The 27746-nt window shown below is 48.0% G+C and overlaps 18 non-coding genes across 18 annotated transcripts; all 18 read left to right on the plus strand.

Annotated features, from left to right (window-relative positions):
• The first annotated feature begins 822 nt into the window (after positions 1-822).
• LOC142702637 (U2 spliceosomal RNA) lies at positions 823-1013 on the plus strand. Its single transcript, XR_012867195.1, has one exon. It is a non-coding gene; the product is annotated as a U2 spliceosomal RNA (small nuclear RNA).
• Positions 1014-2346: 1333 nt separating this feature from the next.
• Positions 2347-2537, plus strand: LOC142702649 (U2 spliceosomal RNA). The gene has a single exon (XR_012867206.1). It is a non-coding gene; the product is annotated as a U2 spliceosomal RNA (small nuclear RNA).
• Positions 2538-3857: 1320 nt separating this feature from the next.
• On the plus strand, positions 3858-4048 carry LOC142702654 (U2 spliceosomal RNA). Its single transcript, XR_012867210.1, has one exon. It is a non-coding gene; the product is annotated as a U2 spliceosomal RNA (small nuclear RNA).
• Positions 4049-5388: 1340 nt separating this feature from the next.
• Positions 5389-5579, plus strand: LOC142702655 (U2 spliceosomal RNA). Its single transcript, XR_012867211.1, has one exon. It is a non-coding gene; the product is annotated as a U2 spliceosomal RNA (small nuclear RNA).
• A 1344-nt stretch (positions 5580-6923) lies between these two features.
• Positions 6924-7114, plus strand: LOC142702656 (U2 spliceosomal RNA). The gene has a single exon (XR_012867212.1). It is a non-coding gene; the product is annotated as a U2 spliceosomal RNA (small nuclear RNA).
• Positions 7115-8441: 1327 nt separating this feature from the next.
• LOC142702653 (U2 spliceosomal RNA) lies at positions 8442-8632 on the plus strand. The gene has a single exon (XR_012867209.1). It is a non-coding gene; the product is annotated as a U2 spliceosomal RNA (small nuclear RNA).
• Positions 8633-9964: 1332 nt separating this feature from the next.
• Positions 9965-10155, plus strand: LOC142702638 (U2 spliceosomal RNA). Its single transcript, XR_012867196.1, has one exon. It is a non-coding gene; the product is annotated as a U2 spliceosomal RNA (small nuclear RNA).
• Positions 10156-11493: 1338 nt separating this feature from the next.
• Positions 11494-11684, plus strand: LOC142702639 (U2 spliceosomal RNA). Its single transcript, XR_012867197.1, has one exon. It is a non-coding gene; the product is annotated as a U2 spliceosomal RNA (small nuclear RNA).
• A 1336-nt stretch (positions 11685-13020) lies between these two features.
• On the plus strand, positions 13021-13211 carry LOC142702640 (U2 spliceosomal RNA). The gene has a single exon (XR_012867198.1). It is a non-coding gene; the product is annotated as a U2 spliceosomal RNA (small nuclear RNA).
• Positions 13212-14547: 1336 nt separating this feature from the next.
• Positions 14548-14738, plus strand: LOC142702642 (U2 spliceosomal RNA). Its single transcript, XR_012867199.1, has one exon. It is a non-coding gene; the product is annotated as a U2 spliceosomal RNA (small nuclear RNA).
• A 1334-nt stretch (positions 14739-16072) lies between these two features.
• Positions 16073-16263, plus strand: LOC142702643 (U2 spliceosomal RNA). The gene has a single exon (XR_012867200.1). It is a non-coding gene; the product is annotated as a U2 spliceosomal RNA (small nuclear RNA).
• A 1308-nt stretch (positions 16264-17571) lies between these two features.
• On the plus strand, positions 17572-17762 carry LOC142702644 (U2 spliceosomal RNA). The gene has a single exon (XR_012867201.1). It is a non-coding gene; the product is annotated as a U2 spliceosomal RNA (small nuclear RNA).
• Positions 17763-19095: 1333 nt separating this feature from the next.
• On the plus strand, positions 19096-19286 carry LOC142702645 (U2 spliceosomal RNA). Its single transcript, XR_012867202.1, has one exon. It is a non-coding gene; the product is annotated as a U2 spliceosomal RNA (small nuclear RNA).
• A 1342-nt stretch (positions 19287-20628) lies between these two features.
• Positions 20629-20819, plus strand: LOC142702646 (U2 spliceosomal RNA). The gene has a single exon (XR_012867203.1). It is a non-coding gene; the product is annotated as a U2 spliceosomal RNA (small nuclear RNA).
• Positions 20820-22153: 1334 nt separating this feature from the next.
• On the plus strand, positions 22154-22344 carry LOC142702647 (U2 spliceosomal RNA). Its single transcript, XR_012867204.1, has one exon. It is a non-coding gene; the product is annotated as a U2 spliceosomal RNA (small nuclear RNA).
• Positions 22345-23680: 1336 nt separating this feature from the next.
• Positions 23681-23871, plus strand: LOC142702648 (U2 spliceosomal RNA). The gene has a single exon (XR_012867205.1). It is a non-coding gene; the product is annotated as a U2 spliceosomal RNA (small nuclear RNA).
• Positions 23872-25203: 1332 nt separating this feature from the next.
• LOC142702650 (U2 spliceosomal RNA) lies at positions 25204-25394 on the plus strand. The gene has a single exon (XR_012867207.1). It is a non-coding gene; the product is annotated as a U2 spliceosomal RNA (small nuclear RNA).
• Positions 25395-26732: 1338 nt separating this feature from the next.
• LOC142702651 (U2 spliceosomal RNA) lies at positions 26733-26923 on the plus strand. Its single transcript, XR_012867208.1, has one exon. It is a non-coding gene; the product is annotated as a U2 spliceosomal RNA (small nuclear RNA).
• Positions 26924-27746: the final 823 nt, after the last annotated feature.

Raw genomic sequence — 27746 nt, forward strand, 5'->3', positions numbered from 1 at the left:
CCTACATTTCAAGAAGAAGTAAGAATTGCAGTTGCAACAAACCCTTGCTTGCCTACAAAGAGAGCAGCAATTGGATTTGTTACTATGTTACCTGGAAGAATAACAAACTGTGCAAGGATGGAGGTTGTAGGAGCAAAGAGAAGTTGTCTGTAAAGTTGGTGGATGCCTATTTTCCATTTTGCAGTCCCTTGTCTCCCTCTTGTGGCCTCCTGGAGGCAAGTAGCTGTGCAAAAAAAGACAGCCTGGCGGCCGGCTGTTGCAGTGTTGCCCTCTCAGGCAACACTGAGTGACTGACTGAGCCGCACCGTCTTATATAAAGTTCAGACGGAACTTTGCACGTGTCATAGTGGAGCCCTCAGGATTCCAGAGCCAGCTTTCTGACATCATAATGGGGCCTGCCTCAGAGATAAAAGCCTGGGCCCAGGCAGTGTTGGTCAGTGCTGCTCAGCAGGCAGCACCCGGACTGGATTGGATTAAAGCTGATACAAGGTGTGAAGGAACAACGGGTGGCTGTGGGCATGCACTTGCTGCCGCTGCCAGTGTTTATCTGCATGGCAGGAGGGCATTTGGGCGTTGCCAGGAAGGCGTTTTTATGTAGATTCCTCCTCCTCTTTCAGCACTGCATTGTGGTGCAAGCAAAAGAAGCAAATCCTGTCTGGCTTCCTCTCCGGCCTTTATTCACCTCCCTCCCGCTTAGTAGCTGTAAATGTGTGTGAGCCTGCAGGGCCCCATGGAATTGCCTAGGAGTAGGCTGAATCAATCGCTGCAAGGGGTGAACAGCAGTATTAGGCAGGCTCGGTCAACGGCCGGCCCATTCGGGTTATCGCTTCTCGGCCTTTTGGCTAAGATCAAGTGTAGTATCTGTTCTTATCAGTTTAATATCTGATACGTCCCCTATCTGGGGACCATATATTAAATGGATTTTTCGAACAGGGAGATGGAAATAGAGCTTGCTCTGTCCACTCCACGCATTGACCTGGTATTGCAGTATTTCCAGGACCGGTGCACCCTTCCCTTATGTGTTGACTAAAATCAGATTCCAAAAGTGCTATTTGTGTTTGCTATTGTTTTTGTCTTTCTGATGGGATCTCCCCTTTTAATCCCATTATTTCAACACCTGTTGGACAATGCATTTGTACAGTCATGTGTGATAATGAGCTCATTTATTAAATGCAATTAATTAATACATTGCCACCTCTTGTTGTGTGTGTGTGTGTGTGTGTGTGTGTGTGTGTGTGTGTGTGTGTGTGTGTGTGTGTGTGTGTGTGTCTTCTGTGTTTCTGTGTTTCCGGCATTTCACATTGGAACAGCTCATTCACCTTCCTTGTCTTCTCTCCGCCCTCCCTTTTAGGTAAGTTAAAGAGCTGCACCTGAGCCCAGCCACTGATTGATGCAGCACCACAGTCAAATAGTGGAGTGGAGTGGAGTAGGGGAACAGCAAACAGCCATTAAAGCAGCCAGCCGCCTACCCGCCACAATGGACCTACCTGTGTACACTAGATGATGTGATGGAATGTACTGTCGTCCCTACATTTCAAGAAGAAGTAAGAATTGCAGTTGCAACAAACCCTTGCTGCCTACAAAGAGAGCAGCAATTGGATTTGTTACTATGTTACCTGGAAGAATAACAAACTGTGCAAGGATGGAGGTTGTAGGAGCAAAGAGAAGTTGTCTGTAAAGTTGGTGGATGCCTATTTTCCATTTTGCAGTCCCTTGTCTCCCTCTTGTGGCCTCCTGGAGGCAAGTAGCTGTGCAAAAAAAAGACAGCCTGGCGGCCGGCTGTTGCAGCTGTTGCCCTCTCAGGCAACACTGAGTGACTGACTGAGGCCGCACCGTCTTATATAAAGTTCAGACGGAACTTTGCACGTGTCATAGTGGAGCCCTCAGGATTCCAGAGCCAGCTTTCTGACATCATAATGGGGCCTGCCTCAGAGATAAAAGCCTGGGCCCAGGCAGTGTTGGTCAGTGCTGCTCAGCAGGCAGCACCGGACTGGATTGGATTAAAGCTGATACAGGTGTGAAGGAACAAGGGGTGGCTGTGGGCATGCACTTGCTGCCGCTGCCAGTGTTTATCTGCATGGCAGGAGGGCATTTGGGCGTTGCCAGGAGGCGTTTTTATGTAGATTCCTCCTCCTCTTTCAGCACTGCATTGTGGTGCAAGCAAAAGAAGCAAATCCTGTCTGGCTTCCTCTCCGGCCTTTATCACCTCCCTCCCGCTTAGTAGCTGTAAATGTGTGTGAGCCTGCAGGGCCCCATGGACTTGCCTAGGAGTAGGCTGAATCAATCGCTGCAAGGGGTGAACAGCAGTATTAGGCAGGCTCGGTCAACGGCCGGCCCATTCGGGTTATCGCTTCTCGGCCTTTTGGCTAAGATCAAGTGTAGTATCTGTTCTTATCAGTTTAATATCTGATACGTCCCCTATCTGGGGACCATATATTAAATGGATTTTTCGAACAGGGAGATGGAAATAGAGCTTGCTCTGTCCACTCCACGCATTGACCTGGTATTGCAGTATTTCCAGGACCGGTGCACCCTTCCCTTATGTGTTGACTAAATCAGATTCCAAAAGTGCTATTTGTGTTTGCTATTGTTTTTGTCTTTCTGATGGGATCTCCCCTTTTAATCCCATTATTTCAACACCTGTTGGACAATGCATTTGTACAGTCATGTGTGATAATGAGCTCATTTAATTAAATGCAATTAATTAATACATTGCCACCTCTTGTTGTGTGTGTGTGTGTGTGTGTGTGTGTGTGTGTGTGTGTGTGTGTGTGTGTGTCTTCTGTGTTTCTGTGTTTCCGGCATTTCACATTGGAACAGCTCATTCACCTTCCTTGTCTTCTCTCCGCCCTCCCTTTTAGGTAAGTTAAAGAGCTGCACCTGAGCCAGCCACTGATTGATGCAGCACCACAGTCAATAGTGGGAGTGGAGTGAGTAGGGGAACAGCAAACAGCCATTAAAGCAGCCAGCCGCCTACCCGCCACAATGGACCTACCTGTGTACACTAGATGGATGTGATGGAATGTACTGTCGTCCCTACATTTCAAGAAGAAGTAAGAATTGCAGTTGCAACAAACCCTTGCTTGCCTACAAAGAGAGCAGCAATTTGGATTTGTTACTATGTTACCTGGAAGAATAACAAACTGTGCAAGGATGGAGGTTGTAGGAGCAAAGAGAAGTTGTCTGTAAGTTGGTGGATGCCTATTTTCCATTTTGCAGTCCCTTGTCTCCCTCTTGTGGCCTCCTGGAGGCAAGTAGCTGTGCAAAAAAAAGACAGCCTGGCGGCCGGCTGTTGCAGTGTTGCCCTCTCAGGCAACACTGAGTGACTGACTGAGCCGCACCGTCTTATATAAAGTTCAGACGGAACTTTGCACGTGTCATAGTGGAGCCCTCAGGATTCCAGAGCCAGCTTTCTGACATCATAATGGGGCCTGCCTCAGAGATAAAAGCCTGGGCCCAGGCAGTGTTGGTCAGTGCTGCTCAGCAGGCAGCACCGGACTGGATTGGATTAAAGCTGATACAAGGTGTGAAGGAACAAGGGGTGGCTGTGGGCATGCACTTGCTGCCGCTGCCAGTGTTTATCTGCATGGCAGGAGGGCATTTGGGCGTTGCCAGGAAGGCGTTTTTATGTAGATTCCTCCTCCTCTTTCAGCACTGCATTGTGGTGCAAGCAAAAGAAGCAAATCCTGTCTGGCTTCCTCTCCGGCCTTTATTCACCTCCCTCCCGCTTAGTAGCTGTAAATGTGTGTGAGCCTGCAGGGCCCCATGGAATTGCCTAGGAGTAGGCTGAATCAATCGCTGCAAGGGGTGAACAGCAGTATTAGGCAGGCTCGGTCAACGGCCGGCCCATTCGGGTTATCGCTTCTCGGCCTTTTGGCTAAGATCAAGTGTAGTATCTGTTCTTATCAGTTTAATATCTGATACGTCCCCTATCTGGGGACCATATATTAAATGGATTTTTCGAACAGGGAGATGGAAATAGAGCTTGCTCTGTCCACTCCACGCATTGACCTGGTATTGCAGTATTTCCAGGACCGGTGCACCCTTCCCTTATGTGTTGACTAAAATCAGATTCCAAAAGTGCTATTTGTGTTTGCTATTGTTTTTGTCTTTCTGATGGGATCTCCCCTTTTAATCCCATTATTTCAACACCTGTTGGACAATGCATTTGTACAGTCATGTGTGATAATGAGCTCATTTATTAAATGCAATTAATTAATACATTGCCACCTCTTGTTGTGTGTGTGTGTGTGTGTGTGTGTGTGTGTGTGTGTGTGTGTGTGTGTGTGTGTGTGTGTGTGTGTGTGTCTTCTGTGTTTCTGTGTTTCCGGCATTTCACATTGGAACAGCTCATTCACCTTCCTTGTCTTCTCTCCGCCCTCCCTTTTAGGTAAGTTAAAGAGCTGCACCTGAGCCAGCCACTGATTGATGCAGCACCACAGTCAAATAGTGGAGTGGAGTGGAGTAGGGGAACAGCAACAGCCATTAAAGCAGCCAGCCGCCTACCCGCCACAATGGACCTACCTGTGTACACTAGATGGATGTGATGGAATGTACTGTCGTCCCTACATTTCAAGAAGAAGTAAGAATTGCAGTTGCAACAAACCCTTGCTTGCCTACAAAGAGAGCAGCAATTTGGATTTGTTACTATGTTACCTGGAAGAATAACAAACTGTGCAAGGATGGGAGGTTGTAGGAGCAAAGAGAAGTTGTCTGTAAAGTTGGTGGATGCCTATTTTCCATTTTGCAGTCCCTTGTCTCCCTCTTGTGGCCTCCTGGAGGCAAGTAGCTGTGCAAAAAAAGACAGCCTGGCGGCCGGCTGTTGCAGTGTTGCCCTCTCAGGCAACACTGAGTGACTGACTGAGCCGCACCGTCTTATATAAAGTTCAGACGGAACTTTGCACGTGTCATAGTGGAGCCCTCAGGATTCCAGAGCCAGCTTTCTGACATCATAATGGGGCCTGCCTCAGAGATAAAAGCCTGGGCCCAGGCAGTGTTGGTCAGTGCTGCTCAGCAGGCAGCACCGGACTGGATTGGATTAAAGCTGATACAAGGTGTGAAGGAACAAGGGGTGGCTGTGGGCATGCACTTGCTGCCGCTGCCAGTGTTTATCTGCATGGCAGGAGGGCATTTGGGCGTTGCCAGGAAGGCGTTTTTATGTAGATTCCTCCTCCTCTTTCAGCACTGCATTGTGGTGCAAGCAAAAGAAGCAAATCCTGTCTGGCTTCCTCTCCGGCCTTTATTCACCTCCCTCCCGCTTAGTAGCTGTAAATGTGTGTGAGCCTGCAGGGCCCCATGGAATTGCCTAGGGAGTAGGCTGAATCAATCGCTGCAAGGGGTGAACAGCAGTATTAGGCAGGCTCGGTCAACGGCCGGCCCATTCGGGTTATCGCTTCTCGGCCTTTTGGCTAAGATCAAGTGTAGTATCTGTTCTTATCAGTTTAATATCTGATACGTCCCCTATCTGGGGACCATATATTAAATGGATTTTTCGAACAGGGAGATGGAAATAGAGCTTGCTCTGTCCACTCCACGCATTGACCTGGTATTGCAGTATTTCCAGGACCGGTGCACCCTTCCCTTATGTGTTGACTAAAATCAGATTCCAAAAGTGCTATTTGTGTTTGCTATTGTTTTTGTCTTTCTGATGGGATCTCCCCTTTTAATCCCATTATTTCAACACCTGTTGGACAATGCATTTGTACAGTCATGTGTGATAATGAGCTCATTTATTAAATGCAATTAATTAATACATTGCCACCTCTTGTTGTGTGTGTGTGTGTGTGTGTGTGTGTGTGTGTGTGTGTGTGTGTGTGTGTGTGTGTGTGTGTGTGTGTGTGTGTGTCTTCTGTGTTTCTGTGTTTCCGGCATTTCACATTGGAACAGCTCATTCACCTTCCTTGTCTTCTCTCCGCCCTCCCTTTTAGGTAAGTTAAAGAGCTGCACCTGAGCCAGCCACTGATTGATGCAGCACCACAGTCAAATAGTGGAGTGGAGTGGAGTAGGGGAACAGCAAACAGCCATTAAAGCAGCCAGCCGCCTACCCGCCACAATGGACCTACCTGTGTACACTAGATGGATGTGATGGAATGTACTGTCGTCCCTACATTTCAAGAAGAAGTAAGAATTGCAGTTGCAACAAACCCTTGCTTGCCTACAAAGAGAGCAGCAATTTGGATTTGTTACTATGTTACCTGGAGAATAACAAACTGTGCAAGGATGGAGGTTGTAGGAGCAAAGAGAAGTTGTCTGTAAAGTTGGTGGATGCCTATTTTCCATTTTGCAGTCCCTTGTCTCCCTCTTGTGGCCTCCTGGAGGCAAGTAGCTGTGCAAAAAAAAGACAGCCTGGCGGCCGGCTGTTGCAGTGTTGCCCTCTCAGGCAACACTGAGTGACTGACTGAGCCGCACCGTCTTATATAAAGTTCAGACGGAACTTTGCACGTGTCATAGTGGAGCCCTCAGGATTCCAGAGCCAGCTTTCTGACATCATAATGGGGCCTGCCTCAGAGATAAAAGCCTGGGCCCAGGCAGTGTTGGTCAGTGCTGCTCAGCAGGCAGCACCGGACTGGATTGGATTAAAGCTGATACAAGGTGTGAAGGAACAAGGGGTGGCTGTGGGCATGCACTGCTGCCGCTGCCAGTGTTTATCTGCATGGCAGGAGGGCATTTGGGCGTTGCCAGGAAGGCGTTTTTATGTAGATTCCTCCTCCTCTTTCAGCACTGCATTGTGGTGCAAGCAAAAGAAGCAAATCCTGTCTGGCTTCCTCTCCGGCCTTTATTCACCTCCCTCCCGCTTAGTAGCTGTAAATGTGTGTGAGCCTGCAGGGCCCCATGGAATTGCCTAGGAGTAGGCTGAATCAATCGCTGCAAGGGGTGAACAGCAGTATTAGGCAGGCTCGGTCAACGGCCGGCCCATTCGGGTTATCGCTTCTCGGCCTTTTGGCTAAGATCAAGTGTAGTATCTGTTCTTATCAGTTTAATATCTGATACGTCCCCTATCTGGGGACCATATATTAAATGGATTTTTCGAACAGGGAGATGGAAATAGAGCTTGCTCTGTCCACTCCACGCATTGACCTGGTATTGCAGTATTTCCAGGACCGGTGCACCCTTCCCTTATGTGTTGACTAAAATCAGATTCCAAAAGTGCTATTTGTGTTTGCTATTGTTTTTGTCTTTCTGATGGGATCTCCCCTTTTAATCCCATTATTTCAACACCTGTTGGACAATGCATTTGTACAGTCATGTGTGATAATGAGCTCATTTATTAAATGCAATTAATTAATACATTGCCACCTCTTGTTGTGTGTGTGTGTGTGTGTGTGTGTGTGTGTGTGTGTGTGTGTGTGTGTGTGTGTGTGTGTCTTCTGTGTTTCTGTGTTTCCGGCATTTCACATTGGAACAGCTCATTCACCTTCCTTGTCTTCTCTCCGCCCTCCCTTTTAGGTAAGTTAAAGAGCTGCACCTGAGCCAGCCACTGATTGATGCAGCACCACAGTCAAATAGTGGAGTGGAGTGGAGTAGGGGAACAGCAACAGCCATTAAAGCAGCCAGCCGCCTACCCGCCACAATGGACCTACCTGTGTACACTAGATGGATGTGATGGAATGTACTGTCGTCCCTACATTTCAAGAAGAAGTAAGAATTGCAGTTGCAACAAACCCTTGCTTGCCTACAAAGAGAGCAGCAATTTGGATTTGTTACTATGTTACCTGGAAGAATAACAAACTGTGCAAGGATGAGGTTGTAGGAGCAAAGAGAAGTTGTCTGTAAAGTTGGTGGATGCCTATTTTCCATTTTGCAGTCCCTTGTCTCCCTCTTGTGGCCTCCTGGAGGCAAGTAGCTGTGCAAAAAAAAGACAGCCTGGCGGCCGGCTGTTGCAGTGTTGCCCTCTCAGGCAACACTGAGTGACTGACTGAGCCGCACCGTCTTATATAAAGTTCAGACGGAACTTTGCACGTGTCATAGTGGAGCCCTCAGGATTCCAGAGCCAGCTTTCTGACATCATAATGGGGCCTGCCTCAGAGATAAAAGCCTGGGCCAGGCAGTGTTGGTCAGTGCTGCTCAGCAGGCAGCACCGGACTGGATTGGATTAAAGCTGATACAAGGTGTGAAGGAACAAGGGGTGGCTGTGGGCATGCACTTGCTGCCGCTGCCAGTGTTTATCTGCATGGCAGGAGGGCATTTGGGCGTTGCCAGGAAGGCGTTTTTATGTAGATTCCTCCTCCTCTTTCAGCACTGCATTGTGGTGCAAGCAAAAGAAGCAAATCCTGTCTGGCTTCCTCTCCGGCCTTTATTCACCTCCCTCCCGCTTAGTAGCTGTAAATGTGTGTGAGCCTGCAGGGCCCCATGGAATTGCCTAGGAGTAGGCTGAATCAATCGCTGCAAGGGGTGAACAGCAGTATTAGGCAGGCTCGGTCAACGGCCGGCCCATTCGGGTTATCGCTTCTCGGCCTTTTGGCTAAGATCAAGTGTAGTATCTGTTCTTATCAGTTTAATATCTGATACGTCCCCTATCTGGGGACCATATATTAAATGGATTTTTTAGAACAGGGAGATGGAAATAGAGCTTGCTCTGTCCACTCCACGCATTGACCTGGTATTGCAGTATTCCAGGACCGGTGCACCCTTCCCTTATGTGTTGACTAAAATCAGATTCCAAAAGTGCTATTTGTGTTTGCTATTGTTTTTGTCTTTCTGATGGGATCTCCCCTTTTAATCCCATTATTTCAACACCTGTTGGACAATGCATTTGTACAGTCATGTGGATAATGAGCTCATTTATTAAATGCAATTAATTAATACATTGCCACCTCTTGTTGTGTGTGTGTGTGTGTGTGTGTGTGTGTGTGTGTGTGTGTGTGTGTGTGTGTGTGTGTGTGTGTCTTCTGTGTTTCTGTGTTTCCGGCATTTCACATTGGAACAGCTCATTCACCTTCCTTGTCTTCTCTCCGCCCTCCCTTTTAGGTAAGTTAAAGAGCTGCACCTGAGCCAGCCACTGATTGATGCAGCACCACAGTCAAATAGTGGAGTGGAGTGGAGTAGGGGAACAGCAAACAGCCATTAAAGCAGCCAGCCGCCTACCCGCCACAATGGACCTACCTGTGTACACTAGATGGATGTGATGGAATGTACTGTCGTCCCTACATTTCAAGAAGAAGTAAGAATTGCAGTTGCAACAAACCCTTGCTTGCCTACAAAGAGAGCAGCAATTTGGATTTGTTACTATGTTACCTGGAAGAATAACAAACTGTGCAAGGATGGAGGTTGTAGGAGCAAAGAGAAGTTGTCTGTAAAGTTGGTGGATGCCTATTTTCCATTTTGCAGTCCCTTGTCTCCCTCTTGTGGCCTCCTGGAGGCAAGTAGCTGTGCAAAAAAAGACAGCCTGGCGGCCGGCTGTTGCAGTGTTGCCCTCTCAGGCAACACTGAGTGACTGACTGAGCCGCACCGTCTTATATAAAGTTCAGACGGAACTTTGCACGTGTCATAGTGGAGCCCTCAGGATTCCAGAGCCAGCTTTCTGACATCATAATGGGGCCTGCCTCAGAGATAAAAGCCTGGGCCCAGGCAGTGTTGGTCAGTGCTGCTCAGCAGGCAGCACCGGACTGGATTGGATTAAAGCTGATACAAGGTGTGAAGGAACAAGGGGTGGCTGTGGGCATGCACTTGCTGCCGCTGCCAGTGTTTATCTGCATGGCAGGAGGGCATTTGGGCGTTGCCAGGAAGGCGTTTTTATGTAGATTCCTCCTCCTCTTTCAGCACTGCATTGTGGTGCAAGCAAAAGAAGCAAATCCTGTCTGGCTTCCTCTCCGGCCTTTATTCACCTCCCTCCCGCTTAGTAGCTGTAAATGTGTGTGAGCCTGCAGGGCCCCATGGAATTGCCTAGGAGTAGGCTGAATCAATCGCTGCAAGGGGTGAACAGCAGTATTAGGCAGGCTCGGTCAACGGCCGGCCCATTCGGGTTATCGCTTCTCGGCCTTTTGGCTAAGATCAAGTGTAGTATCTGTTCTTATCAGTTTAATATCTGATACGTCCCCTATCTGGGGACCATATATTAAATGGATTTTTCGAACAGGGAGATGGAAATAGAGCTTGCTCTGTCCACTCCACGCATTGACCTGGTATTGCAGTATTTCCAGGACCGGTGCACCCTTCCCTTATGTGTTGACTAAAATCAGATTCCAAAAGTGCTATTTGTGTTTGCTATTGTTTTTGTCTTTCTGATGGGATCTCCCCTTTTAATCCCATTATTTCAACACCTGTTGGACAATGCATTTGTACAGTCATGTGTGATAATGAGCTCATTTATTAAATGCAATTAATTAATACATTGCCACCTCTTGTTGTGTGTGTGTGTGTGTGTGTGTGTGTGTGTGTGTGTGTGTGTGTGTGTGTGTGTGTGTGTGTGTGTGTCTTCTGTGTTTCTGTGTTTCCGGCATTTCACATTGGAACAGCTCATTCACCTTCCTTGTCTTCTCTCCGCCCTCCCTTTTAGGTAAGTTAAAGAGCTGCACCTGAGCCAGCCACTGATTGATGCAGCACCACAGTCAAATAGTGGAGTGGAGTGGAGTAGGGGAACAGCAAACAGCCATTAAAGCAGCCAGCCGCCTACCCGCCACAATGGACCTACCTGTGTACACTAGATGGATGTGATGGAATGTACTGTCGTCCCTACATTTCAAGAAGAAGTAAGAATTGCAGTTGCAACAAACCCTTGCTTGCCTACAAAGAGAGCAGCAATTTGGATTTGTTACTATGTTACCTGGAAGAATAACAAACTGTGCAAGGATGGAGGTTGTAGGAGCAAAGAGAAGTTGTCTGTAAAGTTGGTGGATGCCTATTTTCCATTTTGCAGTCCCTTGTCTCCCTCTTGTGGCCTCCTGGAGGCAAGTAGCTGTGCAAAAAAAAGACAGCCTGGCGGCCGGCTGTTGCAGTGTTGCCCTCTCAGGCAACACTGAGTGACTGACTGAGCCGCACCGTCTTATATAAAGTTCAGACGGAACTTTGCACGTGTCATAGTGGAGCCCTCAGGATTCCAGAGCCAGCTTTCTGACATCATAATGGGGCCTGCCTCAGAGATAAAAGCCTGGGCCCAGGCAGTGTTGGTCAGTGCTGCTCAGCAGGCAGCACCGGACTGGATTGGATTAAAGCTGATACAAGGTGTGAAGGAACAAGGGGTGGCTGTGGGCATGCACTTGCTGCCGCTGCCAGTGTTTATCTGCATGGCAGGAGGGCATTTGGGCGTTGCCAGGAAGGCGTTTTTATGTAGATTCCTCCTCCTCTTTCAGCACTGCATTGTGGTGCAAGCAAAAGAAGCAAATCCTGTCTGGCTTCCTCTCCGGCCTTTATTCACCTCCCTCCCGCTTAGTAGCTGTAAATGTGTGTGAGCCTGCAGGGCCCCATGGAATTGCCTAGGAGTAGGCTGAATCAATCGCTGCAAGGGGTGAACAGCAGTATTAGGCAGGCTCGGTCAACGGCCGGCCCATTCGGGTTATCGCTTCTCGGCCTTTTGGCTAAGATCAAGTGTAGTATCTGTTCTTATCAGTTTAATATCTGATACGTCCCCTATCTGGGGACCATATATTAAATGGATTTTTCGAACAGGGAGATGGAAATAGAGCTTGCTCTGTCCACTCCACGCATTGACCTGGTATTGCAGTATTTCCAGGACCGGTGCACCCTTCCCTTATGTGTTGACTAAAATCAGATTCCAAAAGTGCTATTTGTGTTTGCTATTGTTTTTGTCTTTCTGATGGGATCTCCCCTTTTAATCCCATTATTTCAACACCTGTTGGACAATGCATTTGTACAGTCATGTGTGATAATGAGCTCATTTATTAAATGCAATTAATTAATACATTGCCACCTCTTGTTGTGTGTGTGTGTGTGTGTGTGTGTGTGTGTGTGTGTGTGTGTGTGTGTGTGTGTGTGTGTGTGTGTCTTCTGTGTTTCTGTGTTTCCGGCATTTCACATTGGAACAGCTCATTCACCTTCCTTGTCTTCTCTCCGCCCTCCCTTTTAGGTAAGTTAAAGAGCTGCACCTGAGCCAGCCACTGATTGATGCAGCACCACAGTCAAATAGTGGAGTGGAGTGGAGTAGGGGAACAGCAAACAGCCATTAAAGCAGCCAGCCGCCTACCCGCCACAATGGACCTACCTGTGTACACTAGATGGATGTGATGGAATGTACTGTCGTCCCTACATTTCAAGAAGAAGTAAGAATTGCAGTTGCAACAAACCCTTGCTTGCCTACAAAGAGAGCAGCAATTTGGATTTGTTACTATGTTACCTGGAAGAATAACAAACTGTGCAAGGATGGAGGTTGTAGGAGCAAAGAGAAGTTGTCTGTAAAGTTGGTGGATGCCTATTTTCCATTTTGCAGTCCCTTGTCTCCCTCTTGTGGCCTCCTGGAGGCAAGTAGCTGTGCAAAAAAAAGACAGCCTGGCGGCCGGCTGTTGCAGTGTTGCCCTCTCAGGCAACACTGAGTGACTGACTGAGCCGCACCGTCTTATATAAAGTTCAGACGGAACTTTGCACGTGTCATAGTGGAGCCCTCAGGATTCCAGAGCCAGCTTTCTGACATCATAATGGGGCCTGCCTCAGAGATAAAAGCCTGGGCCCAGGCAGTGTTGGTCAGTGCTGCTCAGCAGGCAGCACCGGACTGGATTGGATTAAAGCTGATACAAGGTGTGAAGGAACAAGGGGTGGCTGTGGGCATGCACTTGCTGCCGCTGCCAGTGTTTATCTGCATGGCAGGAGGGCATTTGGGCGTTGCCAGGAAGGCGTTTTTATGTAGATTCCTCCTCCTCTTTCAGCACTGCATTGTGGTGCAAGCAAAAGAAGCAAATCCTGTCTGGCTTCCTCTCCGGCCTTTATTCACCTCCCTCCCGCTTAGTAGCTGTAAATGTGTGTGAGCCTGCAGGGCCCCATGGAATTGCCTAGGAGTAGGCTGAATCAATCGCTGCAAGGGGTGAACAGCAGTATTAGGCAGGCTCGGTCAACGGCCGGCCCATTCGGGTTATCGCTTCTCGGCCTTTTGGCTAAGATCAAGTGTAGTATCTGTTCTTATCAGTTTAATATCTGATACGTCCCCTATCTGGGGACCATATATTAAATGGATTTTTCGAACAGGGAGATGGAAATAGAGCTTGCTCTGTCCACTCCACGCATTGACCTGGTATTGCAGTATTTCCAGGACCGGTGCACCCTTCCCTTATGTGTTGACTAAAATCAGATTCCAAAAGTGCTATTTGTGTTTGCTATTGTTTTTGTCTTTCTGATGGGATCTCCCCTTTTAATCCCATTATTTCAACACCTGTTGGACAATGCATTTGTACAGTCATGTGTGATAATGAGCTCATTTATTAAATGCAATTAATTAATACATTGCCACCTCTTGTTGTGTGTGTGTGTGTGTGTGTGTGTGTGTGTGTGTGTGTGTGTGTGTGTGTGTGTGTGTGTGTGTGTCTTCTGTGTTTCTGTGTTTCCGGCATTTCACATTGGAACAGCTCATTCACCTTCCTTGTCTTCTCTCCGCCCTCCCTTTTAGGTAAGTTAAAGAGCTGCACCTGAGCCAGCCACTGATTGATGCAGCACCACAGTCAAATAGTGGAGTGGAGTGGAGTAGGGGAACAGCAAACAGCCATTAAAGCAGCCAGCCGCCTACCCGCCACAATGGACCTACCTGTGTACACTAGATGGATGTGATGGAATGTACTGTCGTCCCTACATTTCAAGAAGAAGTAAGAATTGCAGTTGCAACAAACCCTTGCTTGCCTACAAAGAGAGCAGCAATTTGGATTTGTTACTATGTTACCTGGAAGAATAACAAACTGTGCAAGGATGGAGGTTGTAGGAGCAAAGAGAAGTTGTCTGTAAAGTTGGTGGATGCCTATTTTCCATTTTGCAGTCCCTTGTCTCCCTCTTGTGGCCTCCTGGAGGCAAGTAGCTGTGCAAAAAAAAGACAGCCTGGCGGCCGGCTGTTGCAGTGTTGCCCTCTCAGGCAACACTGAGTGACTGACTGAGCCGCACCGTCTTATATAAAGTTCAGACGGAACTTTGCACGTGTCATAGTGGAGCCCTCAGGATTCCAGAGCCAGCTTTCTGACATCATAATGGGGCCTGCCTCAGAGATAAAAGCCTGGGCCCAGGCAGTGTTGGTCAGTGCTGCTCAGCAGGCAGCACCGGACTGGATTGGATTAAAGCTGATACAAGGTGTGAAGGAACAAGGGGTGGCTGTGGGCATGCACTTGCTGCCGCTGCCAGTGTTTATCTGCATGGCAGGAGGGCATTTGGGCGTTGCCAGGAAGGCGTTTTTATGTAGATTCCTCCTCCTCTTTCAGCACTGCATTGTGGTGCAAGCAAAAGAAGCAAATCCTGTCTGGCTTCCTCTCCGGCCTTTATTCACCTCCCTCCCGCTTAGTAGCTGTAAATGTGTGTGAGCCTGCAGGGCCCCATGGAATTGCCTAGGAGTAGGCTGAATCAATCGCTGCAAGGGGTGAACAGCAGTATTAGGCAGGCTCGGTCAACGGCCGGCCCATTCGGGTTATCGCTTCTCGGCCTTTTGGCTAAGATCAAGTGTAGTATCTGTTCTTATCAGTTTAATATCTGATACGTCCCCTATCTGGGGACCATATATTAAATGGATTTTTCGAACAGGGAGATGGAAATAGAGCTTGCTCTGTCCACTCCACGCATTGACCTGGTATTGCAGTATTTCCAGGACCGGTGCACCCTTCCCTTATGTGTTGACTAAAATCAGATTCCAAAAGTGCTATTTGTGTTTGCTATTGTTTTTGTCTTTCTGATGGGATCTCCCCTTTTAATCCCATTATTTCAACACCTGTTGGACAATGCATTTGTACAGTCATGTGTGATAATGAGCTCATTTATTAAATGCAATTAATTAATACATTGCCACCTCTTGTTGTGTGTGTGTGTGTGTGTGTGTGTGTGTGTGTGTGTGTGTGTGTGTGTGTGTGTGTGTGTGTGTCTTCTGTGTTTCTGTGTTTCCGGCATTTCACATTGGAACAGCTCATTCACCTTCCTTGTCTTCTCTCCGCCCTCCCTTTTAGGTAAGTTAAAGAGCTGCACCTGAGCCAGCCACTGATTGATGCAGCACCACAGTCAAATAGTGGAGTGGAGTGGAGTAGGGGAACAGCAAACAGCCATTAAAGCAGCCAGCCGCCTACCCGCCACAATGGACCTACCTGTGTACACTAGATGGATGTGATGGAATGTACTGTCGTCCCTACATTTCAAGAAGAAGTAAGAATTGCAGTTGCAACAAACCCTTGCTTGCCTACAAAGAGAGCAGCAATTTGGATTTGTTACTATGTTACCTGGAAGAATAACAAACTGTGCAAGGATGGAGGTTGTAGGAGCAAAGAGAAGTTGTCTGTAAAGTTGGTGGATGCCTATTTTCCATTTTGCAGTCCCTTGTCTCCCTCTTGTGGCCTCCTGGAGGCAAGTAGCTGTGCAAAAAAAAGACAGCCTGGCGGCCGGCTGTTGCAGTGTTGCCCTCTCAGGCAACACTGAGTGACTGACTGAGCCGCACCGTCTTATATAAAGTTCAGACGGAACTTTGCACGTGTCATAGTGGAGCCCTCAGGATTCCAGAGCCAGCTTTCTGACATCATAATGGGGCCTGCCTCAGAGATAAAAGCCTGGGCCCAGGCAGTGTTGGTCAGTGCTGCTCAGCAGGCAGCACCGGACTGGATTGGATTAAAGCTGATACAAGGTGTGAAGGAACAAGGGGTGGCTGTGGGCATGCACTTGCTGCCGCTGCCAGTGTTTATCTGCATGGCAGGAGGGCATTTGGGCGTTGCCAGGAAGGCGTTTTTATGTAGATTCCTCCTCCTCTTTCAGCACTGCATTGTGGTGCAAGCAAAAGAAGCAAATCCTGTCTGGCTTCCTCTCCGGCCTTTATTCACCTCCCTCCCGCTTAGTAGCTGTAAATGTGTGTGAGCCTGCAGGGCCCCATGGAATTGCCTAGGAGTAGGCTGAATCAATCGCTGCAAGGGGTGAACAGCAGTATTAGGCAGGCTCGGTCAACGGCCGGCCCATTCGGGTTATCGCTTCTCGGCCTTTTGGCTAAGATCAAGTGTAGTATCTGTTCTTATCAGTTTAATATCTGATACGTCCCCTATCTGGGGACCATATATTAAATGGATTTTTCGAACAGGGAGATGGAAATAGAGCTTGCTCTGTCCACTCCACGCATTGACCTGGTATTGCAGTATTTCCAGGACCGGTGCACCCTTCCCTTATGTGTTGACTAAAATCAGATTCCAAAAGTGCTATTTGTGTTTGCTATTGTTTTTGTCTTTCTGATGGGATCTCCCCTTTTAATCCCATTATTTCAACACCTGTTGGACAATGCATTTGTACAGTCATGTGTGATAATGAGCTCATTTATTAAATGCAATTAATTAATACATTGCCACCTCTTGTTGTGTGTGTGTGTGTGTGTGTGTGTGTGTGTGTGTGTGTCTTCTGTGTTTCTGTGTTTCCGGCATTTCACATTGGAACAGCTCATTCACCTTCCTTGTCTTCTCTCCGCCCTCCCTTTTAGGTAAGTTAAAGAGCTGCACCTGAGCCAGCCACTGATTGATGCAGCACCACAGTCAAATAGTGGAGTGGAGTGGAGTAGGGGAACAGCAAACAGCCATTAAAGCAGCCAGCCGCCTACCCGCCACAATGGACCTACCTGTGTACACTAGATGGATGTGATGGAATGTACTGTCGTCCCTACATTTCAAGAAGAAGTAAGAATTGCAGTTGCAACAAACCCTTGCTTGCCTACAAAGAGAGCAGCAATTTGGATTTGTTACTATGTTACCTGGAAGAATAACAAACTGTGCAAGGATGGAGGTTGTAGGAGCAAAGAGAAGTTGTCTGTAAAGTTGGTGGATGCCTATTTTCCATTTTGCAGTCCCTTGTCTCCCTCTTGTGGCCTCCTGGAGGCAAGTAGCTGTGCAAAAAAAAGACAGCCTGGCGGCCGGCTGTTGCAGTGTTGCCCTCTCAGGCAACACTGAGTGACTGACTGAGCCGCACCGTCTTATATAAAGTTCAGACGGAACTTTGCACGTGTCATAGTGGAGCCCTCAGGATTCCAGAGCCAGCTTTCTGACATCATAATGGGGCCTGCCTCAGAGATAAAAGCCTGGGCCCAGGCAGTGTTGGTCAGTGCTGCTCAGCAGGCAGCACCGGACTGGATTGGATTAAAGCTGATACAAGGTGTGAAGGAACAAGGGGTGGCTGTGGGCATGCACTTGCTGCCGCTGCCAGTGTTTATCTGCATGGCAGGAGGGCATTTGGGCGTTGCCAGGAAGGCGTTTTTATGTAGATTCCTCCTCCTCTTTCAGCACTGCATTGTGGTGCAAGCAAAAGAAGCAAATCCTGTCTGGCTTCCTCTCCGGCCTTTATTCACCTCCCTCCCGCTTAGTAGCTGTAAATGTGTGTGAGCCTGCAGGGCCCCATGGAATTGCCTAGGAGTAGGCTGAATCAATCGCTGCAAGGGGTGAACAGCAGTATTAGGCAGGCTCGGTCAACGGCCGGCCCATTCGGGTTATCGCTTCTCGGCCTTTTGGCTAAGATCAAGTGTAGTATCTGTTCTTATCAGTTTAATATCTGATACGTCCCCTATCTGGGGACCATATATTAAATGGATTTTTCGAACAGGGAGATGGAAATAGAGCTTGCTCTGTCCACTCCACGCATTGACCTGGTATTGCAGTATTTCCAGGACCGGTGCACCCTTCCCTTATGTGTTGACTAAAATCAGATTCCAAAAGTGCTATTTGTGTTTGCTATTGTTTTTGTCTTTCTGATGGGATCTCCCCTTTTAATCCCATTATTTCAACACCTGTTGGACAATGCATTTGTACAGTCATGTGTGATAATGAGCTCATTTATTAAATGCAATTAATTAATACATTGCCACCTCTTGTTGTGTGTGTGTGTGTGTGTGTGTGTGTGTGTGTGTGTGTGTGTGTGTGTGTGTGTGTGTGTGTGTCTTCTGTGTTTCTGTGTTTCCGGCATTTCACATTGGAACAGCTCATTCACCTTCCTTGTCTTCTCTCCGCCCTCCCTTTTAGGTAAGTTAAAGAGCTGCACCTGAGCCAGCCACTGATTGATGCAGCACCACAGTCAAATAGTGGAGTGGAGTGGAGTAGGGGAACAGCAAACAGCCATTAAAGCAGCCAGCCGCCTACCCGCCACAATGGACCTACCTGTGTACACTAGATGGATGTGATGGAATGTACTGTCGTCCCTACATTTCAAGAAGAAGTAAGAATTGCAGTTGCAACAAACCCTTGCTTGCCTACAAAGAGAGCAGCAATTTGGATTTGTTACTATGTTACCTGGAAGAATAACAAACTGTGCAAGGATGGAGGTTGTAGGAGCAAAGAGAAGTTGTCTGTAAAGTTGGTGGATGCCTATTTTCCATTTTGCAGTCCCTTGTCTCCCTCTTGTGGCCTCCTGGAGGCAAGTAGCTGTGCAAAAAAAAGACAGCCTGGCGGCCGGCTGTTGCAGTGTTGCCCTCTCAGGCAACACTGAGTGACTGACTGAGCCGCACCGTCTTATATAAAGTTCAGACGGAACTTTGCACGTGTCATAGTGGAGCCCTCAGGATTCCAGAGCCAGCTTTCTGACATCATAATGGGGCCTGCCTCAGAGATAAAAGCCTGGGCCCAGGCAGTGTTGGTCAGTGCTGCTCAGCAGGCAGCACCGGACTGGATTGGATTAAAGCTGATACAAGGTGTGAAGGAACAAGGGGTGGCTGTGGGCATGCACTTGCTGCCGCTGCCAGTGTTTATCTGCATGGCAGGAGGGCATTTGGGCGTTGCCAGGAAGGCGTTTTTATGTAGATTCCTCCTCCTCTTTCAGCACTGCATTGTGGTGCAAGCAAAAGAAGCAAATCCTGTCTGGCTTCCTCTCCGGCCTTTATTCACCTCCCTCCCGCTTAGTAGCTGTAAATGTGTGTGAGCCTGCAGGGCCCCATGGAATTGCCTAGGAGTAGGCTGAATCAATCGCTGCAAGGGGTGAACAGCAGTATTAGGCAGGCTCGGTAACGGCCGGCCCATTCGGGTTATCGCTTCTCGGCCTTTTGGCTAAGATCAAGTGTAGTATCTGTTCTTATCAGTTTAATATCTGATACGTCCCCTATCTGGGGACCATATATTAAATGGATTTTTCGAACAGGGAGATGGAAATAGAGCTTGCTCTGTCCACTCCACGCATTGACCTGGTATTGCAGTATTTCCAGGACCGGTGCACCCTTCCCTTATGTGTTGACTAAAATCAGATTCCAAAAGTGCTATTTGTGTTTGCTATTGTTTTTGTCTTTCTGATGGGATCTCCCCTTTTAATCCCATTATTTCAACACCTGTTGGACAATGCATTTGTACAGTCATGTGTGATAATGAGCTCATTTATTAAATGCAATTAATTAATACATTGCCACCTCTTGTTGTGTGTGTGTGTGTGTGTGTGTGTGTGTGTGTGTGTGTGTGTGTGTGTGTGTGTGTGTGTGTGTGTGTGTGTCTTCTGTGTTTCTGTGTTTCCGGCATTTCACATTGGAACAGCTCATTCACCTTCCTTGTCTTCTCTCCGCCCTCCCTTTTAGGTAAGTTAAAGAGCTGCACCTGAGCCAGCCACTGATTGATGCAGCACCACAGTCAAATAGTGGAGTGGAGTGGAGTAGGGGAACAGCAAACAGCCATTAAAGCAGCCAGCCGCCTACCCGCCACAATGGACCTACCTGTGTACACTAGATGGATGTGATGGAATGTACTGTCGTCCCTACATTTCAAGAAGAAGTAAGAATTGCAGTTGCAACAAACCCTTGCTTGCCTACAAAGAGAGCAGCAATTTGGATTTGTTACTATGTTACCTGGAAGAATAACAAACTGTGCAAGGATGGAGGTTGTAGGAGCAAAGAGAAGTTGTCTGTAAAGTTGGTGGATGCCTATTTTCCATTTTGCAGTCCCTTGTCTCCCTCTTGTGGCCTCCTGGAGGCAAGTAGCTGTGCAAAAAAAAGACAGCCTGGCGGCCGGCTGTTGCAGTGTTGCCCTCTCAGGCAACACTGAGTGACTGACTGAGCCGCACCGTCTTATATAAAGTTCAGACGGAACTTTGCACGTGTCATAGTGGAGCCCTCAGGATTCCAGAGCCAGCTTTCTGACATCATAATGGGGCCTGCCTCAGAGATAAAAGCCTGGGCCCAGGCAGTGTTGGTCAGTGCTGCTCAGCAGGCAGCACCGGACTGGATTGGATTAAAGCTGATACAAGGTGTGAAGGAACAAGGGGTGGCTGTGGGCATGCACTTGCTGCCGCTGCCAGTGTTTATCTGCATGGCAGGAGGGCATTTGGGCGTTGCCAGGAAGGCGTTTTTATGTAGATTCCTCCTCCTCTTTCAGCACTGCATTGTGGTGCAAGCAAAAGAAGCAAATCCTGTCTGGCTTCCTCTCCGGCCTTTATTCACCTCCCTCCCGCTTAGTAGCTGTAAATGTGTGTGAGCCTGCAGGGCCCCATGGAATTGCCTAGGAGTAGGCTGAATCAATCGCTGCAAGGGGTGAACAGCAGTATTAGGCAGGCTCGGTCAACGGCCGGCCCATTCGGGTTATCGCTTCTCGGCCTTTTGGCTAAGATCAAGTGTAGTATCTGTTCTTATCAGTTTAATATCTGATACGTCCCCTATCTGGGGACCATATATTAAATGGATTTTTCGAACAGGGAGATGGAAATAGAGCTTGCTCTGTCCACTCCACGCATTGACCTGGTATTGCAGTATTTCCAGGACCGGTGCACCCTTCCCTTATGTGTTGACTAAAATCAGATTCCAAAAGTGCTATTTGTGTTTGCTATTGTTTTTGTCTTTCTGATGGGATCTCCCCTTTTAATCCCATTATTTCAACACCTGTTGGACAATGCATTTGTACAGTCATGTGTGATAATGAGCTCATTTATTAAATGCAATTAATTAATACATTGCCACCTCTTGTTGTGTGTGTGTGTGTGTGTGTGTGTGTGTGTGTGTGTGTGTGTGTGTGTGTGTGTGTGTGTGTGTCTTCTGTGTTTCTGTGTTTCCGGCATTTCACATTGGAACAGCTCATTCACCTTCCTTGTCTTCTCTCCGCCCTCCCTTTTAGGTAAGTTAAAGAGCTGCACCTGAGCCAGCCACTGATTGATGCAGCACCACAGTCAAATAGTGGAGTGGAGTGGAGTAGGGGAACAGCAAACAGCCATTAAAGCAGCCAGCCGCCTACCCGCCACAATGGACCTACCTGTGTACACTAGATGGATGTGATGGAATGTACTGTCGTCCCTACATTTCAAGAAGAAGTAAGAATTGCAGTTGCAACAAACCCTTGCTTGCCTACAAAGAGAGCAGCAATTTGGATTTGTTACTATGTTACCTGGAAGAATAACAAACTGTGCAAGGATGGAGGTTGTAGGAGCAAAGAGAAGTTGTCTGTAAAGTTGGTGGATGCCTATTTTCCATTTTGCAGTCCCTTGTCTCCCTCTTGTGGCCTCCTGGAGGCAAGTAGCTGTGCAAAAAAAAGACAGCCTGGCGGCCGGCTGTTGCAGTGTTGCCCTCTCAGGCAACACTGAGTGACTGACTGAGCCGCACCGTCTTATATAAAGTTCAGACGGAACTTTGCACGTGTCATAGTGGAGCCCTCAGGATTCCAGAGCCAGCTTTCTGACATCATAATGGGGCCTGCCTCAGAGATAAAAGCCTGGGCCCAGGCAGTGTTGGTCAGTGCTGCTCAGCAGGCAGCACCGGACTGGATTGGATTAAAGCTGATACAAGGTGTGAAGGAACAAGGGGTGGCTGTGGGCATGCACTTGCTGCCGCTGCCAGTGTTTATCTGCATGGCAGGAGGGCATTTGGGCGTTGCCAGGAAGGCGTTTTTATGTAGATTCCTCCTCCTCTTTCAGCACTGCATTGTGGTGCAAGCAAAAGAAGCAAATCCTGTCTGGCTTCCTCTCCGGCCTTTATTCACCTCCCTCCCGCTTAGTAGCTGTAAATGTGTGTGAGCCTGCAGGGCCCCATGGAATTGCCTAGGAGTAGGCTGAATCAATCGCTGCAAGGGGTGAACAGCAGTATTAGGCAGGCTCGGTCAACGGCCGGCCCATTCGGGTTATCGCTTCTCGGCCTTTTGGCTAAGATCAAGTGTAGTATCTGTTCTTATCAGTTTAATATCTGATACGTCCCCTATCTGGGGACCATATATTAAATGGATTTTTCGAACAGGGAGATGGAAATAGAGCTTGCTCTGTCCACTCCACGCATTGACCTGGTATTGCAGTATTTCCAGGACCGGTGCACCCTTCCCTTATGTGTTGACTAAAATCAGATTCCAAAAGTGCTATTTGTGTTTGCTATTGTTTTTGTCTTTCTGATGGGATCTCCCCTTTTAATCCCATTATTTCAACACCTGTTGGACAATGCATTTGTACAGTCATGTGTGATAATGAGCTCATTTATTAAATGCAATTAATTAATACATTGCCACCTCTTGTTGTGTGTGTGTGTGTGTGTGTGTGTGTGTGTGTGTGTGTGTGTGTGTGTGTGTGTGTGTGTGTGTGTCTTCTGTGTTTCTGTGTTTCCGGCATTTCACATTGGAACAGCTCATTCACCTTCCTTGTCTTCTCTCCGCCCTCCCTTTTAGGTAAGTTAAAGAGCTGCACCTGAGCCAGCCACTGATTGATGCAGCACCACAGTCAAATAGTGGAGTGGAGTGGAGTAGGGGAACAGCAAACAGCCATTAAAGCAGCCAGCCGCCTACCCGCCACAATGGACCTACCTGTGTACACTAGATGGATGTGATGGAATGTACTGTCGTCCCTACATTTCAAGAAGAAGTAAGAATTGCAGTTGCAACAAACCCTTGCTTGCCTACAAAGAGAGCAGCAATTTGGATTTGTTACTATGTTACCTGGAAGAATAACAAACTGTGCAAGGATGGAGGTTGTAGGAGCAAAGAGAAGTTGTCTGTAAAGTTGGTGGATGCCTATTTTCCATTTTGCAGTCCCTTGTCTCCCTCTTGTGGCCTCCTGGAGGCAAGTAGCTGTGCAAAAAAAAGACAGCCTGGCGGCCGGCTGTTGCAGTGTTGCCCTCTCAGGCAACACTGAGTGACTGACTGAGCCGCACCGTCTTATATAAAGTTCAGACGGAACTTTGCACGTGTCATAGTGGAGCCCTCAGGATTCCAGAGCCAGCTTTCTGACATCATAATGGGGCCTGCCTCAGAGATAAAAGCCTGGGCCCAGGCAGTGTTGGTCAGTGCTGCTCAGCAGGCAGCACCGGACTGGATTGGATTAAAGCTGATACAAGGTGTGAAGGAACAAGGGGTGGCTGTGGGCATGCACTTGCTGCCGCTGCCAGTGTTTATCTGCATGGCAGGAGGGCATTTGGGCGTTGCCAGGAAGGCGTTTTTATGTAGATTCCTCCTCCTCTTTCAGCACTGCATTGTGGTGCAAGCAAAAGAAGCAAATCCTGTCTGGCTTCCTCTCCGGCCTTTATTCACCTCCCTCCCGCTTAGTAGCTGTAAATGTGTGTGAGCCTGCAGGGCCCCATGGAATTGCCTAGGAGTAGGCTGAATCAATCGCTGCAAGGGGTGAACAGCAGTATTAGGCAGGCTCGGTCAACGGCCGGCCCATTCGGGTTATCGCTTCTCGGCCTTTTGGCTAAGATCAAGTGTAGTATCTGTTCTTATCAGTTTAATATCTGATACGTCCCCTATCTGGGGACCATATATTAAATGGATTTTTCGAACAGGGAGATGGAAATAGAGCTTGCTCTGTCCACTCCACGCATTGACCTGGTATTGCAGTATTTCCAGGACCGGTGCACCCTTCCCTTATGTGTTGACTAAAATCAGATTCCAAAAGTGCTATTTGTGTTTGCTATTGTTTTTGTCTTTCTGATGGGATCTCCCCTTTTAATCCCATTATTTCAACACCTGTTGGACAATGCATTTGTACAGTCATGTGTGATAATGAGCTCATTTATTAAATGCAATTAATTAATACATTGCCACCTCTTGTTGTGTGTGTGTGTGTGTGTGTGTGTGTGTGTGTGTGTGTGTGTGTGTGTGTGTGTGTGTGTGTCTTCTGTGTTTCTGTGTTTCCGGCATTTCACATTGGAACAGCTCATTCACCTTCCTTGTCTTCTCTCCGCCCTCCCTTTTAGGTAAGTTAAAGAGCTGCACCTGAGCCAGCCACTGATTGATGCAGCACCACAGTCAAATAGTGGAGTGGAGTGGAGTAGGGGAACAGCAAACAGCCATTAAAGCAGCCAGCCGCCTACCCGCCACAATGGACCTACCTGTGTACACTAGATGGATGTGATGGAATGTACTGTCGTCCCTACATTTCAAGAAGAAGTAAGAATTGCAGTTGCAACAAACCCTTGCTTGCCTACAAAGAGAGCAGCAATTTGGATTTGTTACTATGTTACCTGGAAGAATAACAAACTGTGCAAGGATGGAGGTTGTAGGAGCAAAGAGAAGTTGTCTGTAAAGTTGGTGGATGCCTATTTTCCATTTTGCAGTCCCTTGTCTCCCTCTTGTGGCCTCCTGGAGGCAAGTAGCTGTGCAAAAAAAAGACAGCCTGGCGGCCGGCTGTTGCAGTGTTGCCCTCTCAGGCAACACTGAGTGACTGACTGAGCCGCACCGTCTTATATAAAGTTCAGACGGAACTTTGCACGTGTCATAGTGGAGCCCTCAGGATTCCAGAGCCAGCTTTCTGACATCATAATGGGGCCTGCCTCAGAGATAAAAGCCTGGGCCCAGGCAGTGTTGGTCAGTGCTGCTCAGCAGGCAGCACCGGACTGGATTGGATTAAAGCTGATACAAGGTGTGAAGGAACAAGGGGTGGCTGTGGGCATGCACTTGCTGCCGCTGCCAGTGTTTATCTGCATGGCAGGAGGGCATTTGGGCGTTGCCAGGAAGGCGTTTTTATGTAGATTCCTCCTCCTCTTTCAGCACTGCATTGTGGTGCAAGCAAAAGAAGCAAATCCTGTCTGGCTTCCTCTCCGGCCTTTATTCACCTCCCTCCCGCTTAGTAGCTGTAAATGTGTGTGAGCCTGCAGGGCCCCATGGAATTGCCTAGGAGTAGGCTGAATCAATCGCTGCAAGGGGTGAACAGCAGTATTAGGCAGGCTCGGTCAACGGCCGGCCCATTCGGGTTATCGCTTCTCGGCCTTTTGGCTAAGATCAAGTGTAGTATCTGTTCTTATCAGTTTAATATCTGATACGTCCCCTATCTGGGGACCATATATTAAATGGATTTTTCGAACAGGGAGATGGAAATAGAGCTTGCTCTGTCCACTCCACGCATTGACCTGGTATTGCAGTATTTCCAGGACCGGTGCACCCTTCCCTTATGTGTTGACTAAAATCAGATTCCAAAAGTGCTATTTGTGTTTGCTATTGTTTTTGTCTTTCTGATGGGATCTCCCCTTTTAATCCCATTATTTCAACACCTGTTGGACAATGCATTTGTACAGTCATGTGTGATAATGAGCTCATTTATTAAATGCAATTAATTAATACATTGCCACCTCTTGTTGTGTGTGTGTGTGTGTGTGTGTGTGTGTGTGTGTGTGTGTGTGTGTGTGTGTGTGTGTGTGTGTGTGTCTTCTGTGTTTCTGTGTTTCCGGCATTTCACATTGGAACAGCTCATTCACCTTCCTTGTCTTCTCTCCGCCCTCCCTTTTAGGTAAGTTAAAGAGCTGCACCTGAGCCAGCCACTGATTGATGCAGCACCACAGTCAAATAGTGGAGTGGAGTGGAGTAGGGGAACAGCAAACAGCCATTAAAGCAGCCAGCCGCCTACCCGCCACAATGGACCTACCTGTGTACACTAGATGGATGTGATGGAATGTACTGTCGTCCCTACATTTCAAGAAGAAGTAAGAATTGCAGTTGCAACAAACCCTTGCTTGCCTACAAAGAGAGCAGCAATTTGGATTTGTTACTATGTTACCTGGAAGAATAACAAACTGTGCAAGGATGGAGGTTGTAGGAGCAAAGAGAAGTTGTCTGTAAAGTTGGTGGATGCCTATTTTCCATTTTGCAGTCCCTTGTCTCCCTCTTGTGGCCTCCTGGAGGCAAGTAGCTGTGCAAAAAAAAGACAGCCTGGCGGCCGGCTGTTGCAGTGTTGCCCTCTCAGGCAACACTGAGTGACTGACTGAGCCGCACCGTCTTATATAAAGTTCAGACGGAACTTTGCACGTGTCATAGTGGAGCCCTCAGGATTCCAGAGCCAGCTTTCTGACATCATAATGGGGCCTGCCTCAGAGATAAAAGCCTGGGCCCAGGCAGTGTTGGTCAGTGCTGCTCAGCAGGCAGCACCGGACTGGATTGGATTAAAGCTGATACAAGGTGTGAAGGAACAAGGGGTGGCTGTGGGCATGCACTTGCTGCCGCTGCCAGTGTTTATCTGCATGGCAGGAGGGCATTTGGGCGTTGCCAGGAAGGCGTTTTTATGTAGATTCCTCCTCCTCTTTCAGCACTGCATTGTGGTGCAAGCAAAAGAAGCAAATCCTGTCTGGCTTCCTCTCCGGCCTTTATTCACCTCCCTCCCGCTTAGTAGCTGTAAATGTGTGTGAGCCTGCAGGGCCCCATGGAATTGCCTAGGAGTAGGCTGAATCAATCGCTGCAAGGGGTGAACAGCAGTATTAGGCAGGCTCGGTCAACGGCCGGCCCATTCGGGTTATCGCTTCTCGGCCTTTTGGCTAAGATCAAGTGTAGTATCTGTTCTTATCAGTTTAATATCTGATACGTCCCCTATCTGGGGACCATATATTAAATGGATTTTTCGAACAGGGAGATGGAAATAGAGCTTGCTCTGTCCACTCCACGCATTGACCTGGTATTGCAGTATTTCCAGGACCGGTGCACCCTTCCCTTATGTGTTGACTAAAATCAGATTCCAAAAGTGCTATTTGTGTTTGCTATTGTTTTTGTCTTTCTGATGGGATCTCCCCTTTTAATCCCATTATTTCAACACCTGTTGGACAATGCATTTGTACAGTCATGTGTGATAATGAGCTCATTTATTAAATGCAATTAATTAATACATTGCCACCTCTTGTTGTGTGTGTGTGTGTGTGTGTGTGTGTGTGTGTGTGTGTGTGTGTGTGTGTGTGTGTGTGTGTCTTCTGTGTTTCTGTGTTTCCGGCATTTCACATTGGAACAGCTCATTCACCTTCCTTGTCTTCTCTCCGCCCTCCCTTTTAGGTAAGTTAAAGAGCTGCACCTGAGCCAGCCACTGATTGATGCAGCACCACAGTCAAATAGTGGAGTGGAGTGGAGTAGGGGAACAGCAAACAGCCATTAAAGCAGCCAGCCGCCTACCCGCCACAATGGACCTACCTGTGTACACTAGATGGATGTGATGGAATGTACTGTCGTCCCTACATTTCAAGAAGAAGTAAGAATTGCAGTTGCAACAAACCCTTGCTTGCCTACAAAGAGAGCAGCAATTTGGATTTGTTACTATGTTACCTGGAAGAATAACAAACTGTGCAAGGATGGAGGTTGTAGGAGCAAAGAGAAGTTGTCTGTAAAGTTGGTGGATGCCTATTTTCCATTTTGCAGTCCCTTGTCTCCCTCTTGTGGCCTCCTGGAGGCAAGTAGCTGTGCAAAAAAAAGACAGCCTGGCGGCCGGCTGTTGCAGTGTTGCCCTCTCAGGCAACACTGAGTGACTGACTGAGCCGCACCGTCTTA

The sequence above is a fragment of the Rhinoderma darwinii genome, unplaced genomic scaffold, assembly GCF_050947455.1.
Source record: "Rhinoderma darwinii isolate aRhiDar2 unplaced genomic scaffold, aRhiDar2.hap1 Scaffold_2377, whole genome shotgun sequence".
NCBI lineage: Eukaryota > Metazoa > Chordata > Amphibia > Anura > Rhinodermatidae > Rhinoderma > Rhinoderma darwinii.